We start from the raw sequence: 12661 nt of genomic DNA, 5'->3' as shown, positions 1-12661 counted from the left end.
ACACGCTGCAGCCAGCATAAAGGACACACACGCAGGATCAGATATCTGGAGCTGTCTTATAAACGGGTGAGTGTCTTATTTTAATTATTTTTTTAAAAATCGGGGGTGGCTTACTTAATGGGGATGTCCTAAAATTGGGGAAACACGGTATATCTCTCAGAAAGAAAGAAAAATAATATATCCATAAATACATTTTAAGATATACTATTGAAAACCTTCTGTGTGGCAATGTCCTATGCAGTGCAATTTAGACGTCACCTAGCAGCACCATGTGTTTGTTACAGGATAGTCAGTTTCTGAGGTGAGAAAGAAATGATCACATATACACTGGGAGGAAGCTGTCATATAATATAGCGCATTGGTGAAAATACACATAGACAATTACAATGTATTGGTGGGCTGTAGAACATAGAGCCACTACACAGTGGCCACTATTTCTTAAACCAAAACAATTGTGTCTGGCTATACTGATTCAAGAGGAAACTGAAATACTTTTGTCAAATGACCGGATTGTGGCCAAACATAAGGCAAAAAAAGGCAAAGATCCTAAACAGAAAAAAAAACATAGCATAAAATATAGTAATACACTTTAAAAGTTTGCAGATACCTGATTGTTATATAACTATATGAACTTTTTGAACAATGCTTTGCAAAACCATGAGTGTTAATATGGTGTGCCCTTACCCCCTCCCCCCTTTGGGCCGTACATTTCTGGGAAGATTTTCCACAAGATCTTGGACTGTGTTTGAGGGAATGTGTGTTCGTTCAGCTAAAAGAGCATTTGTGTGGTCAGGTACTGATGTTGGACTAAAGACCAGGTATGCATCAGTGTTCCAATTTATCCTAATGGTGTTCAGAAGGGTTGAAGAGAGGGCTCTGTGTTGAACGCTCACATTTTTCCACACCAAACCATCACTTCATGGTCCCAGCTTGTGCACAGGGGCCCAATCACCAAAATGTTGTCAAATGGCTAAAAGTGATCCATTGTGTCAACTGTCATGTATGTTGTAGCATTAACAGTACCCCTGCTTTACTTATTTGAAGGGAGCTTGTCAGGTTAAAAATAAAAAACTGCAATAGCTTGCTTTTTTTTGAGGGTGTATGAATGCTTGTTTGGTGAAAGGAAGGATAATAATGGCTGTGCCTTTCCAACACCTGGAGCATATGCCATCAAAAAATGGCAATGGTAAGTCTTTTGTCCTAATTCAGTGTTATAATTGACCAATTTAAAGGATATCTAAACCCAGTAAAAATGTTATAAGTTTTAGTTTACTAGTCCTTACATATTGTGACTGCAATAATCTTCATTTTTTATTTAATTTTTCTAGCCACTAGTTTGGTTACCCATTCGTTCTCCCGATTTGAGCCCCAATGTTCAGGCTGAATTTGAATTCCAATGAAGGGCAATGATGGGTACGTTCTTTGTTAGGCCAGTCATTGACAGGTATAGCATACATTCCAAGGCACCGTACACCATACCTGTCCATGACAGGTAAAACTTATGGCTCAGGGAATCCAGCCAGCAGCCATTGACAAACACAATTTACAAAGTACGTCATTGCCCCAGGCACCAAATCTGATGGAGATATTTGGCTTTACTCGCTTCGGGACAAATTACCTAAGATTTTTTTGCATTTTACACAGACCTTATTCTAAACACCAAGCCTACTAACCACATTTTCTGCAAGTATAAAAAATACCTGTTTATCTAGCTAGAAGGTTAGTGTCTTTGTCAATTCTTGTGAATTGCACTGAAATCACAAAGTTATCTTCCTATGAAGCTATCTTTTGTAAACTACAAATTCACAGACACCCCTTGATGATAGGAATGTGTGTTTGTAGTCATATAAGGTTAATCGGCCCAGGAACAACCAATGAATATACCCCCATCTAAGCACTAGTAAGCTACAAATTATTACAGTATTGTTTTTGTTTATTTACACTATACCTTACAAATACATACAAATACTGGAATATTTTATTTATCTAATTAGAATCCTGCCCTTTTTGTCATTGTCAACGAAAAGCATGAGCCATACTATAGTTTTGCAAGTGTTCTACAGATACCTGGGTTTGTTTAAATTAGTAGTAAACTGAAGAATTGGTTATAAAGTTTTTGATGATCTGTACCCTATTTTTTTTTTCAGTGGATTGTAATATCTTATGCCACAAGAGGGGAAGGTGCTAGTTGTGCATTGCTATCATTTGCACCTCATTACTCTGGGGCCGCTGCTTTTAGAAAGCTGATATCCTCTCTACATTTTTAAAGATGCTGCTAGTTTACCAGTTCATAACTGCTCTGTGCAGAAGGACTTCCTGACACTAAACTGCTTGTTGGCATGGAAGGTGTATTTCAAAAGCCCAGCAGAAAGCAAGCCTTTGTGGCACACATTTGCCTTATTTCTGAGCACTGAGAAAAAAAAAACTTATGTACACAGTCATGAGCTAACAGTCAGCATATTGAAGTCTGACTAGTGTGGCCAAAAGTAAATGACATAGTAACATTTCCGAGGATGTATGAGGCATGAGCCTTCATTATGCAAATATTCTCACTCAAAAAAAGAGTGGGAGCTGAAAAACTGCTTAGCACCACTGAAGGCTGTAAGTGAGGCAATATCTGCCAACAATTACAACACAGGGAGCCTTATTCCATAAGGAAGACAGCAAGGTGTAATAAGCAGTACAACCATTTAGCAATGTTCTACATTCTTTTGACTATTCTAATTTAATAAGAGGAGACATTTGTTGTTTGCGTATTTGTTTGCATATTGTTTGTATCACAATATTTGCAGAAATGCTTCAAAATAAATAGTTGCATATATCTTCATGTGAACTTAACTTGGCCTAAAAGAAGCTAGCATCAGTGCTAAACTGGAGAAACCATGTGATACCTGCAATTACCTACATTAGCTTTCATTGATTCCTGTATCATTACAGATTCACCTGGATCCTAAGACTATGATCTTTATGGGGCCCAGCTTCTTACTGATTTAAAAATAAGCTTTAACTTTGCTCTTTTACCTGTTGATTAGCAGACTGTCTTTGGAACACTGATGTATTTGTGGAGCTCAGCACCATGAGAAGTATTTTACATGGAAATCTTTACAAGGACAGAAGTCAAGACACCATTGGTCATTTCTTGTTTATTTTCTAATGTTATACAGAAAGTAAGTTTAGCCCTGCAATAGGTTGTGCATTAAAGAATCAAATTATGTACATGCAATCTGTACCTCATAACAGGTATTACGTACAATACGGCCCAAATAACTCAATTTATTATAGCTGAGATGCATAAGCTGATTTAAATTATCATATGCAAACGCAAACAAGAAATAAAGCAAAAAAAAACATTATGGAAAAAATGTTTAACATTAATATAAATAAAATAGAAAAAGAAACAAGTTAAAGCTAGGTAAATTAACAATTATTTCTAATTGGTTGTTATAATTTACTGTACTTTTTGTTTTTAACCAGCTATTGTCCATGCCCCTGAACACTTTATTCAAAATTCTTGGGCATACTGTATACGCCCAGTGCTTTTCTTTCTGCTGTGCACACTTTTGTGGGTGTTATAACTGAACTCAACATCAGTTATAATATTCATGAATAAATATGTTGCAACAATATTGTAACAATGTATGGTTATTATGATTGGAGCAAATTATGTTTTATTTATTTATTCTGTGAAGATCATATACTACAGATCATGTTCACTTTACTTGGTGCACACAGTGAGGCTGTGTTCACTTGCAAGTAGTAAAAAAAAATGCAAGTGTATAGAATGTTGCATGCCAGCTGATGTATTTAACTCACTAAGACTTTTAACGAATTGTGTATTTTTTCAATCTCCTTGCAATGTATATTTATTGCAAATTTGTGCATTCAAATGCAAAATGCAAAAATGTTCATTTAAAATGTAAATTTAAAATGTGGTTGGATAGACCCAAAAACATTTAAACAAAATAACTTTATTAATAACCTGTTTATTAGTTGTTCCCCAAACACAGGAGGTCGGTGATAGTTTGCTTTGACTGCTCTTGTAAAGTCAGGATATACTGTAAAGCATTATACTGCCAGGTCACGAGTCATGGAAGAGTTAATGGTAACTGTAAGGGGGACACAGATCCATTGCTAGAAATAAAATACATTCCAAGCTATTTCGACCCACTCAAAGCCATAATCCCGTGCAGCTGGAGCACAAGCTCACCATCAGCACATAGCTAATACATTTTTCAAGAGCTAGTCACTGGTCACAGTTGTAAGGTGGCCCGGTCAGTTCTCATTTGTCTGGAAAGTGACCACTCTTTGAACTCACAGACGGGTATTTCTAGTCTTTTCAGAACACCTAAAAAAATTGTGGCCTTTAATACGCCCATACGTAAATGAAAAAACAAACTGAAATTAAGGCAGAAATCCAAGCTAATTTCCTAATTTTAGGATCTCAACCTAAATCAACATGATTATCTTCCTAAAATCAGGGAAATATTTACCCATCTGGTAGATGGCTATTATTAAAACATGGCTGCATTTCTAATTCATTGATCCCTCCTCTACCGCTTTGCTGATTGCACAATGAAGGATCCACAAGTCATCCATTTGTTCTCCTCACTTATAAACTTCTTTGGTTTAGAGCAAAAAACCCCTGTGAAAAACTTTTTAATTTAAATTTAAGTTTTAATTCTGATGTGCAGAAGATTACAGGGTTTTAAAAATAAAGGCAGATTCAGGAACAATGCAAGATGTATGTGAAAATTGAAGCTATACCCAAGGCAAACAGAATGGCCCCAAGCCCAGCTATCTTTATTTGTCATCGTGAATAGTGGTGAGCTTTCCAGCACAATTTGATTCAAGTTTTGGTGTTTTTTGTTTGCATTAGATGTATTGCTGAAGTTTGATATTGGTGTTAAGTTGATCAACTTCCATTGAAGACTTAGTCATGGGTTTCTGGTAAGATACAGGAAAAGGAGGGCAGCATGCTAAAGGCATATATGCTTTATGTTTGAACAAAGGTCTGGTTTGCATAAAATAGGGAACCTAACACTATTAGAAAAGGTAAGTAAATTAAGTAAATTAATCAAAGGAATAAACTAAGTAAATTAATTAAAGGATTTGTCTGCTTACAATGTTGACTTTGAGGTTCCAACTGTCCCTATTTTATCAGTTTTTTTCTTTGACTCAACTTGTAAACAAATATTTTAAAGGTTAATAACAAAAACATGGTAAACAAATTTTTTGTGGACTTAGTCTACATGGACGTTTTCCCCAGCATTTAACCTGAGGCTTTAAAAACCCATGTTTGAAATTCTCATGCATTCCAACAGACTAATCTACACCAGGATGTTTCCTTGAGGTACGTTTATGATAACGCTGCTTGCAAAGTTTAAAAAATAAAACCGCAGGGTTAACGCTGGAAAAGGCCAAAAAATGCGGATAAACTATGCGGATAAACCTCTATTGATTTCAATCGGGGCATTTTCTTACGTTTATAAGCGCTTGAAACGTAAACGTGGGAAAATTGTCCCACAAGCTTTAAAACTCTAATAAAAGTGCATAAAAACGCAGTAGGAACGTTTACATGCATTTTTAAAAATGTCCGTGTAGACCCAGCCTCAAGCATTGGGATGCTATTAGGCCAAATTTCAATGTAAATTGACTCCCTATGTAAATGTGTATTCCTACGGTTTAATTAGTAAAATAACATATACCTAAGGGTATTGTCTAGATTTTTTCTGTACTTTTTGATGACATGCATTAGTATTCATGTTATGTACTTGTTTCCTATCTCTGTATATATTTTTTTTAATTCTAGAAAAACAGATTATATAAACACACATACTTTTTGCCCCAACTAATCTAACAATTTTATGACATTCTTATGTTTAAAGACTTTGGAATGAGCTAGAATAGGCTGTGGCCATAGACTTCAATCAAACAGGAAACTAAATGACATTTAAAATTTGACTCTCTACTAGTAACTATTGTCGCTGGGATAAATTTTAAGGATATTCTGAAAAAAGACATCACTAGAGAGAAGAAATCTCTCTAGGGATGAAGCCATTTCTCTTCCTTCCTTTTGTGTCTACAGGACAGGAAAGTAAGCAAAAATATTCCCATAGGACAAAGATGGTAAAAAAAAAAATAAATAAAAAAAATAACATTTTAAACAATGCTCTTCTTTATCTAAAGTTCTAAAAAATTATTTTGTTTTAACACATACTTTAAATGTTGTTTTTATATTTGAGTTGAGCCTTAACCTTTAAAAATGAATCAATACTTGACAAACAAATCAGAACATTAGTGAACTTACATCTTGCCTTTTGGAAATGTATTTATTTAGACAGTACATAGGAACATTTACACATCAGTGTATAATATTCAATAGTGCAAAGATGACTTGCTGTCATAATAAATACGCCACTAGCAAAGAAAGGGTATGTGCAAAGTATTGCAATTTTTCATCGCTTGAACACTGTCTTTGAAAGTGTTAAATAATCTTGAAAGTTAATTCAGACTATGCAAACAAGAGCATATTTTGCTGTTTCACTTTCCAGTTTGTTTCATTTCAAATTCACTCAGCTAAAAAGGTTTGATTATCACAAAATAAATACACAAAAAGAAAGTGTGATTCAAGTGGCAGACAGAAAGCAGTTTCATACTACAATGCTGCCAGTAACATATTTAACTCATTTTACAGTGCTGGTGCAGAATGAATGTTGGATTGGGTGATTATCTCTCATTGTCTACACATAAATACAGAACTCTAACTGAAAATGACTATCTGTTTTGGTTTTTACCCCACATATATTTTTCTTCTTCTCACTGTTACTGCAACAAGCACTCTCCAAATCAACAGCCAAAAACTTGTGTTGTGGGTGTCTGTAAGTAAGAGTTTTTTTGGAATCAAAAAGCAGCGTTTCTAGTTTTTCCCTTTCACCCTCATTGTATACGTAGTACTCCTTACCAATTTCCAGGGTAAAGCTGTCCTAAAAATGACATAATCAAAGAATGTAAAAACTATTTTTCTTTTAATTTCTTTTTAACTAATACTAATACTTCTAACTAAAACCTCTCAGTCTCCCCATGCGCATAGATTTTCCAGCACACATAGCAACAATCTAAGCACCAACGGGCTGAGACGGGTCGTCACAAGGCAAGATTACCCAACTTGTTAACCCTTGCTAAACACACACTCACAGGTAGACTGCCCACACGTACTTAGATGGAAGCACGCACCGTTACCCATGACAACCGCAGTAATGATTTTGCCTCTCTTGGTACTGCCTGCCTCACCCGCTGTCACTCCAGACAGGAATTTCTCAGAGTTCACTTTTTATAGTGTGAAGAAGGTTACACTCTTTCTACTTCAAGCATTCAGAGACACACTTTTTATGTTTATTAACTACAACAAAAACACTTTGCCTGTAGTACTGGCCTTGGTCTTTCTGTGTCCTTGTCCCTCCAGAAGTGTGTAATTAAGTTCTGGAGGCAAGTGTTCTGCAAAGTAGCTTTTTGAGGCTATGGGGGGGGGGCTTGTCTACAGGTGAAGACTACTCCACTGGCATTTGACCCAAAGCTTTACATTGGCACTTGATAAATAATAGATATTAATATTTTTTTCAATTGGATGAATAAAATGGTTGCACCGGAGACAGTAAAGCTAGGGAGAGAACAGCTTGATGATGCTAGGAGCTCTGCAGCTAGGAAGAGAGACAGGCCCTACCTGAGGTATTGCAGCTTCTAAGGCACACTGTGGGAGGCTCATAATGTAGAATTTTGGTACAGGGTAGAAGCCACCACAACTGCCTTAAAAGAAAGGCTGTTATGTTTTATTTTAAAAAATAAAATCCACAAAGTATTACCAGTAAAATTAGTTTGAAGCTGTCAATACTTTATTTGAAGTATCAAGAAAAAAAGGAGAGGAGGAAAGGCTTTTATGTGGTAAAAAAAACATCTTTTACTGAAAAAACATTCTTTTTCAGTTGAATATATTTTGCTATACAAAATTCACCTATGCTTGCAATATACAGATACAAATATGTTGCAGTAACAATGTTCAAAGTACTTTGCCTCACTAGTCCAACGCGTTTCGACACTTGGTTTCCTCAGGGGATTGTGTGGAGACTGACATTTTTCATAGGTGTATGCATGAGAGTGAAGTCGAGAAATAAGGTTGATAGTTATGCGTGTTGGCATACAAGAAGAAAAGCGATTTAGTAATTCCACATTTGTGAATGACAAAATGTGCATTCAAATGATCTTCTTTACAGAAGTTAATGCATAAAAATATGTGTGTAAGGAAATATTCGCCTTCAGTTGGTTTTGGCTGAAAATCCAGACGCTACTTACATAGTTTTTTGAAGTTGGTATGTAAATACAATAGTTCAAGCTTAGTTAGTTCTTATGTGAAGCAAATGGAGTAGCATTCGGGTGTTCACACATATTTTTATGCATTACCTCAGTAAAGCGGATCATTTGAATGCTCTTCTTGTCATTCACTAATGTGGAATTACTAAATTGCTTTTCTTCTTGATTGCCAACACACATAACTTTCTAACTTTACTTCTCACCTCTCACCTTCACTCTCATGCATACACCTATTATTATTATTATTATTATTATTAAACAGGATTTATATAGCGCCAACATATTACGCAGCGCTGTACATTAAATAGGGATTGCAAATGACAGTCAGGGGTGGACAGATAAATTTGAGTGTCATCAGCATACAGATGGTACTGTAAGCCAAAGGAGGATATGAGACTACCCAGAGAGGAGGTGTACAGAGAAAAGAGAATCAGTCCAACGACTGACCCTTGGGGAACACCAACAGGGAGGAGTGAGAAACTTGAAAGGAGCGGTCAGACAGATAGGAAGCAAACCAAGAGAGAGCAGTGTCACAGATACCAATGGAGTGCATGATTTGTATTAGAAGAGGGTGATCACCTATGAACAATGTCAGTCTCCACACAATCCCCTAAGGAAACATGGTGGCGAAACGCGTTAGGGGTTTCGCCTTTAGTCTCACGGACTAGTGAGACAAGTCTCACGGACTATTTTAGTCTCACGGACTAGTGAGACAAAGTACTTTGAACATTGTTACTGGAACATATTTGTATCTGTATATTGCAAGTATAGGTACATTTTGTTTAGCACAGGATATTCAAATGAAAAATAATTATTTTTTTCAGTAAAACATGTTTGTTGCCACAATTTTTTTTTTTCATACTACTAATGTATAAGGCTGAGCAACCTAAAATATACTAACCTCCTGGGTACATACTATATTTATTTGAATACTTTATTTGAGTTTGCTTAAAGTTAGCAGATTTCATTATGTACAAGTGAGCCCTACTAACAAAATAATTGTAACTAAAAAAAGGAATTAGAGAGTACTTATTGACCTATTACTGAATTACTAAACAGTAAAAATTATAAACATAAGTCTTCTAACTTGGGTTTGTAAGTTTAAGAACATTTTTGTAGAATTTTCCCATATTGCACTTTAGTGATACTTTGCCACCATGCCATTGTGACATTTAAAAAACTAATTTATTATACATACAGATAATATTTTAATTTAATGAAACCCTGACAAATACAGAGATAAAATATCATTAGGCATAATTGCAAAGCTACAGCTGGAAAGAGAGTTTATATAATGCGTCTACATTGTAAGCTCTAACAAACTGGAAACAAGTAATACATGATAAAGACACCTGCTTCATCATAATATTAGAAGCACTTTAATACTTATGAAGACTATATTGAATTTTTTATGGTTTGGGATTATATTGACACTTCTACAATATCATGGGAAAACGATGTAAGCTTTCCAAAGTCAAGGATATTTAACTAATTTGTAAAACATATTTTACTAAATTCTTAAACTTACTATTTCAATATTTGCATATACAGTGTATACATTTGCATTTTACCTACTTCTGTCCACTTCTGTGGTCAACAGAACAACTGTTCCATAGCTTTTGTAGGGTTTTACCTGATCAGGCCCACATCTGATTTATTGCGAACATGTCTGCAACTACATTTGGGCAAATACTTGGGCCTGTAGTTTGCTAAATATCTGCTGAAGGCTACATAGTGGTTGTTTAAATTACATAGAGACTCGCCAAATGTATTAGCTTGCAATTTTTGTTAACCTTCCTGGCAGTATGCATATCAAGTATTTTTAAATGAAAAAGCGGTACATTTAAAAATACTTAGTATTTTAAATTTCCCGCCTGGTCCCGCCCCCCAGCCACACGCTCGCACGGAAATGCCCTGCCGGCACCTGCCGGCACCTGCTTCCCCTGGCCTCGGGTCACCAACCTTTACACGCCGATGCCAGCCGGCCATTGCCAGGTTACACAGATGCACAGCCGGCATCGCCAGGGGATTAAAATGCTGGCCACCTCTAAAGGACGCCACGGGCACCACCTACCAGGTAAGCTGTTGAAACTCCCTGGCAATTCCACCCTGAGTGTGGCTTGTGGTTACCGCTTTTGGTATGGATAATTCCCCCCGAGTCACACTCGGGATTACCGGTTAAAGATGTGTATTGCCACGTGTCTACATACCAGTCCTCAATGTTCTATAGTGGATTAAAAACCCTGAATATCAAGTGTGTCAAGGAACCCCTTTCCTTGTACTTATGATGTTCTATGCTGGAGGCCTCTTTATCAAATCTTTATCCATTAAGTGACCGCTATGTGCTATAAAATATTGAGGCGTTGGGGAGTTGTCTAACATTATACAAACACTTCCATTTCTATGTTCTTTGGAAATGTATTTATCCTTTATAGTATAGGTAACTGAACAAATATGAGCTGTAGATTTGTAGGAAACAGAATCACCTGTGCCATTGTGCTGTGGCTTTAGAAATAGCCTTTAAAAATATTCTACAGTAAATAGCAAACAGCTTTCACAGCTATAACAGGGCAAAGAAAGATGAATACATGTGTCATCAATAAGTCTCTTTATGTGAACTTTTAATGTTCCCAGAATACCTCCAGAGGGCAAGTATTCCAGGCTGTCTTGGTGACAGTTCTCAACTGTAACCACTCAAATGGTATTTGTACAAGACTGATACAGAATAGTCTACGATAAAGGCAATAAATTATTGTAGTGGCTTCAGATGTACATTACACCAAAGGGAATCACAGTACATTTGAAAAACAAACTGCAATTCAGTTCTGCAATGATAAAAGTAAATATTGAAAGAACACTAACCCTATAAAATGACTGAAAGATGACATGTCACTATTGTAAAACATGTGTATACAGGACTGTTATTGCAAATACAAGTCCCATGTTAAACTTCCAATACCTTCCAAAAAAAAAAAAAATTATACACATTCCAAAATGTGCAGCCACACATATCCACACACATGGGTAATGTAGAGACACCCTTGTTAGTGGTTAACGTACACATTTTATCAGCTGCAGCCTTGTTAGAGTGTTTCTGTGAAAATAGAACCATTTTTTTTTCCTTTCTCAATACATTTTAATTCACCATCCATACACACCTGACACATCAGTATGAAACATACATGCATAGTAAATGTTTTCAGAATTGTCCTTTCTTTTTAATTTAGCAGAAACATTTTATATCAATAGTCAAAAGCTCCCATACTTTATATATGTCACTATACAGTCCTATTTATACAGGAAAATAGATGTAATCTCACATTTTTACCAGACCATTTAAGGTATATCAGAAACCTTCTTTTTAAAGTTTTGGATGAAGTAGAAAAGGATTATCACTCTTGTCAGTTACTTTTACTTTCAAAATGTTGCATTTTCTATCATTCTGAGCCCCAGAGGCAATGTTTGCCAGGGCAAAAGACAGAATGAATCTCCTGAGTAGGATCTGACATTATTAAAAAATTAGCTGGGAATCCAAACCCCCTTATGATTCTATCCAAAGCACAACTTTCTCTTTGGATACATTCCAATAATTAATTATTAATCACATTACCAGACCACATTATCATTACACTTTATTACCAGAAATGAAAGACACTCTACACATATTTACCAAACATTATCTTTACCCATTATTGTACATTTACCTTTAGGGATGTGGAAAAACTATGGAACTTTTGGGATGTAAACTCTACCATACAACTGGAAATTTGCAACAGGCATTTGATTCAACAGGTGCCTGATCATTACATCCAGGTCATTACATTCAGCTTCACAGAACATAGATGGTGGTACTCATGTTGAGTAAAACTTTAATACAGTGGAACCTCAATTATCCGACACCCATGGATGCATTCCGGATAACTGAGGTTTCCTGAAACTGAAGGAACTGAGTCCCCATTCACCTCTACTGCTGAATGGCTGAGAAAAGGGAAACCCTGATGAAAGCCCAAGTGTCATCAGGGTTTCCCTTTCCTCAGCCAATCATGGAGCAGAGCAATCAGCGGAGCTCTGCTGGTTGCTCTGCTTTCTTGATTGCCGTAGAACCCCGCTTATCCGGAACTTATGTGTGTATATATATATATATATATATATATATACAGTGTTCTCCCCCCAAAAAAATTTTCACACGGGTGGAAGCTGTAGCCGGGTGGTAAAAAAGGGTGTGTGGCAAAACACGGCAAATTTAGTGCTCCCAGTTGTTTATGCCATGGGTATCCAGTAACCTCTTATTGTTTCA

At 36.2% G+C, this 12661-nt stretch overlaps 1 protein-coding gene across 3 annotated transcripts in view; it reads right to left on the bottom strand.

Annotated features, from left to right (window-relative positions):
- BNC2 (basonuclin zinc finger protein 2) overlaps positions 1–12661 on the bottom strand; it is a 346936-nt gene that overhangs the window by 288142 nt on the left and 46133 nt on the right. The gene's annotated exons all lie outside the window — the stretch shown is intronic.

The sequence above is a fragment of the Pyxicephalus adspersus genome, chromosome 3 (genome assembly GCF_032062135.1).
Source record: "Pyxicephalus adspersus chromosome 3, UCB_Pads_2.0, whole genome shotgun sequence".
NCBI lineage: Eukaryota > Metazoa > Chordata > Amphibia > Anura > Pyxicephalidae > Pyxicephalus > Pyxicephalus adspersus.
Note: the sequence above shows the minus strand (reverse complement) of the source record. Positions and strands in the feature narration are given on the sequence as shown.